The sequence below is a fragment of the Oreochromis aureus genome, linkage group 3, assembly GCF_013358895.1.
Source record: "Oreochromis aureus strain Israel breed Guangdong linkage group 3, ZZ_aureus, whole genome shotgun sequence".
NCBI lineage: Eukaryota > Metazoa > Chordata > Actinopteri > Cichliformes > Cichlidae > Oreochromis > Oreochromis aureus.
In genome coordinates this window covers 94,484,171-94,488,634 of record NC_052944.1, presented here as the reverse complement: position 1 = coordinate 94,488,634, position 4,464 = coordinate 94,484,171, and the positions used below count along the sequence as shown (strand labels likewise).

Sequence of the window (4,464 nt, the reverse complement as noted above, 5' to 3'; positions counted from 1 at the left end):
GAAAAAAAAAACTCTTTCTCAAGTGGATACCAGTCTTCAGTACCTGCTGGTCTTTGAAACTCTGGATTCTGGGACTGTTAGAAAAGGTAAAACATTCTCATTAAAACCTTTTTACTGTTTTGTTTTTGTTACTCGTCATTGTAGCTTGCTGTTAATGCTGTGCTAACAATAACGGTTAGCTATGTTAGATACGTTAGCCGTTGACGTTAGTATCCGGTATACAGAACTGTTTTCCTAACAAAACCACTGTTATAATTAAGTGAAGGTGCTCCAAACTAATTTGAACCTTTGGCTTCTAAAATATGCGGTTCTATTGCGTGCTGATACTTAACGTAATGTCAGCTGGACCGATATTAAAATTTATAATATTGTTAAAGTCACTAAAATGGCGCCTGAAGCCTGTTTTGACATGAGCTCTGTGTCTGCTCTAGAAACTCAGAAATTCAGTAGATCTGAGCCGTACATTAAATACTCACATGAAGCTTTACTTTGCATTCTGTATGAGCTGTATAAAATACAGCAATGATTAAGTGTGTGAATGAATAGAAATGTGACACATGAGAAGGTGCGTCTTTGACTGTTCCTGTATAACTTATTTTCAGACTAGTTAACAAGTTATGCTCCGGTCATTTGATGTTTCCAAGATAGATGTCATTTTGTAATATAGTTACATTTTCTTTGTACATTTCAATTATCCACCATCATACATTAAGCCAAGAAGAGGTCATTATACTAACAAGACGTATCAACGCTGGGCCAAAGTTCAGCACGTGGTTAAAGTTTGTAATCCAGCCGGGGTGTAAATATCACTCAGCAGCCAGTCATAGAGATGAAACAGGAAGCATCAACACATAAATCTACCCGGCTTAAATCACAAGAGCACCTCTGACCAAAAAGCTGTAGATTTTTCTTGTTTGCACAAATTAATTCAGATTCACACTAATTCTGTTCACAGCTCCAACGAAATGAGGAAGAGGATGAAGAAAAACAATTAGATTGAATTACAATTGGATGGAAGTCGAGGACAAGGAGAAGGAAGCTTAGGATGAGGAGGAAGAGAAGCAGCAGGAGCATCTTTATGGATCTCTATGATGTCATTGAGGTTTGTTTCATTAATATTGTCCTCTCACAAAGAAAGATGACTTGTTTTAGTTCACCTACCTACTTCCTGTATTAAATAGCGATGTGCAAAACGTTGTGGAAAACCACAGAGCAGGCACGTGTAGTGCATCTGCAGGTAAATGAACATCAAATCTCTCAGACTAAAATCTGAATTATACTTTTAGTCTTAAGAACATATGTTGTATATTTATCACCCTTATGATAAAACCCATGTCAGCCATTGGTTTATGGACTTTGTATTTTGAAGCCTCAACATTTGCTTTATTGCTATTGCTGTGTTGTTTTTGTGAGCCTTTTGGGACCATATTAGGATGAGGGATCAGAATCTGGAGTCGTGCACACTACTGTTTCATTTAGTGTGTATCCATAAGATTCGTACAGCAGATCCAAGTTGTGCCTTGAAAACAGGAAAGTCGTCTGCATAGAGGAGAACTTTAATAGCAGGCTTGTACAAAGTGAAGCTTTGTGCTCACATTTGCTGCAAACACTCGTTTTAATTCTGTTACCGTGTTTTGATGCTGAATTGAGTTGAACTCAATCAAGAACTGGACTTATTTTTTATAATGTGTTCTTGTGAATTACTTGACTTTCTGCGAGACAACAGTCGTCCGCTGGCCAAAAAAGTTTTCCAAATACCTCCACGTGATCAAGCCTGGATTTAGAAAAGAATAGTAAAAAAATCTGCACCTCCTGCTTCAGATGCAATTTGTGTTTGTGTGTTCAGAGGCGGCGGCGAGAGGGGAGACCTTGGCTCATCCAGCTAGAGAGCCTGACCAGGAGGAGGGCCCCCTGCAGACTCAGCTGCTGGCATCGGTGAGGGAGTGCGGCCGCCGCTGGGATGACGTGAACACCAAACAGGAGTCCATCACAGGTTGACTGCAGGTATGCGAGTCAGACCTTCTGAGGAGGGTTTCACTTTTCTCTCTTCTTTATAATTGACCCTTGTTTTCTCTCTCTCAGCTCCTTGTCTCAGAGTGGGAGGGATTTGAAGCACAAAGGGAGGAGCTTGTCGTTTGGTTGGCTGATATGGATGTCCACCTGAGTGAGGTTGACCAGCTGACAGGAAACACTTGTGAAAAACTGAAACAACTGCAGGTGTGGGGTTGTTTTGATATGAAATATATTTGATATGATACATACATCAGAGACATTATCCTAAACTGGACTAACAAAGGACCACGAGTCCAACATTAAACTTACCTTACATAACGTAAGGCTGAAGTTCATTGATCATTTTAATCAAAAACTTGTTGTTGAAATATTTTTACTGAACATGCAAACATCTGCTGATGAAAATGTGTTGATTTATTGGTCTGTTATGAAGCTATTGCTATTTCTAATGTGTTTTTATCACTTTCTGATGTTTTATTAATTAAACAATAGATGTATTGTTGTGTTATCTATAGATATAGTATTTATATATATTTATTTATAGTATAGTAAAAATGTTTAATTATTACTGTTTAAATGACTAATATGTGACATGTATTAGTTGTGATGTTGTGCTGAGGGTTAAAATGCCTTTTTGTCTTTTGGTAACTACAAAATGACAATAAACCATTAATATATGTCTATGCTGTGCTCGTATTTATTTTACCCTACTGAAATTCAATTTGTGTTACATTTTATTTTGAAAGATTTAAAATAGTTCTTTGAAGAACCATTTCAAAAAAGGTTCTTTAAAATGGTTTTTTAAAGAACCATTTGACTGACCTTTTTAAAAATAGTTCTTTAAAGAACCATTTTTAAAAAGGTTCTTTGAAAAACCATTAAAGGTGCCCCAAAGAACCATTTCTTGATGGTTCTTTGGGGCACCTTTAATGGTTCTTCAATGAACCACTGAAAGAAATGGTTCTTCAAAGAACCATTGTTTGAAAGGTTCTTTGTGGCACCAAAAAAGGTTCTTCTATGGCATCAGTCTAAAGAACCACTTTTGGTTCCAGTTGGCACCTTTATTTTTCTGAGTGAAGTTCTTCGTTGTAAACGACTTTTTTCTCGCGTCAAGGCTGGACGTCCTGTTTCTAACGGAGACCTGGATTCGCCCCGGTGAGTCCTCTTCCTTTTCGGAACTTCTTCCACTGGATTGTGCTTTCTTTAACTCTCCTAGGACCGTGGGCAGGGGTGGAGGGCTAGCCTCGGCTTTTAGAAGTAAATTCCAAGTGCGGCAACTGCCTCCTGCCTCGTATTCCAGCTTTGAAGTACAACTACTGGAGCTGTCTGGTTCCCCCCAGACTCTCTGTGCGGTAGTGTATCGACCTCGGAAGCGCAACAAGGATTTTATCCGTGAATTTGCTGATCTTTTAGGATTTATCTTTTTAAATTATGATCGTGTTCGTATTTGTGGTTATTTTAACATTCATATATGCTCTGAGGCGGACCTGTTTGCTAAGGACTTTCTTGCCCTTATTGACTCTTTTAATATCATTCAGTGGGTGAGAAAATCAACCCACACTAAAGGGCATATGCTGGACTTGGTTTTGTCGTATGGACTGGATATTTGCATCACGGACATTAATGATGCTGGGATTTTGGACGATTTCCCAGTTATGTTTGATGTTCAGTTATGCAATATGGAACTGAACTCCGAGGGTTCACTGAGCCTATCGCGTCTGATTAATTCTGAGGATGTCGCCCTTTTCTCTGCGGCCTTTGCTAACTCTGTCTGTTACGATGACATCAGTAATGCACCTCTCTCGGTTGATGGCGTAGTCAACTCTTTTATTTCTACATGTTCTTCTATTTTGGACACTGTGGCTCCAGTAAAGACTAAACGCCGTAAAACCTCTCGACAACTCTAGCTAAATGAATCCACCCTCGCTCTTAGATGTGAATGTCGTCGAGCTGAGAGGAGATGGAAAAAAAAACTTCAGGTGTCCCTTGACATCCTGCATATGAGCCGGTCTAAATTTCAGAAGGCTGCCAAAATAGCAAAAAAAAAAAATCTTTAACTCAGTGGTTAATCCCTGCTCTGATGTTTCAATGGGTGCCTCCCCAGCCCTCTGCGAAAAATTTCTAAATTATTTTATAGATAAACTCTCAGTGTTAAGGGCCCCACATTCTCCGGTAGTAAATCAAGCCCCAGTTTCCGAATGTTCAATGGTTTTTCAACAGTTTGAACCTGTGTCATTCTCGACTTTAAAGGAAATAATTAATAACCTGAGAAGCTCAAATTCTCTGCATGACATTATTCCTTCTCGTATCATTAAGAAAGCATTGAATACAATCGAGTCCTGTATCTTATTTTTAATGAACTCATCACTGTTATCTGGCTGTGTTCCGACTGTCTTTAAACATGCAGTTGTGCAACCTGTTATCAAGAAAAGCCGCCTTGATCGTAACACT

The 4,464-nt window shown here is 38.9% G+C and overlaps 1 long non-coding RNA gene across 1 annotated transcript; it reads left to right on the top strand.

Annotated features, from left to right (window-relative positions):
• The first annotated feature begins 418 nt into the window (after positions 1 to 418).
• Positions 419 to 2,619, top strand: LOC120438507. The gene is made up of 3 exons (XR_005611959.1): positions 419 to 1,102; positions 1,847 to 2,004; positions 2,083 to 2,619. It is a non-coding gene; the product is annotated as an uncharacterized LOC120438507 (long non-coding RNA).
• The last annotated feature ends 1,845 nt before the right edge of the window (positions 2,620 to 4,464 follow it).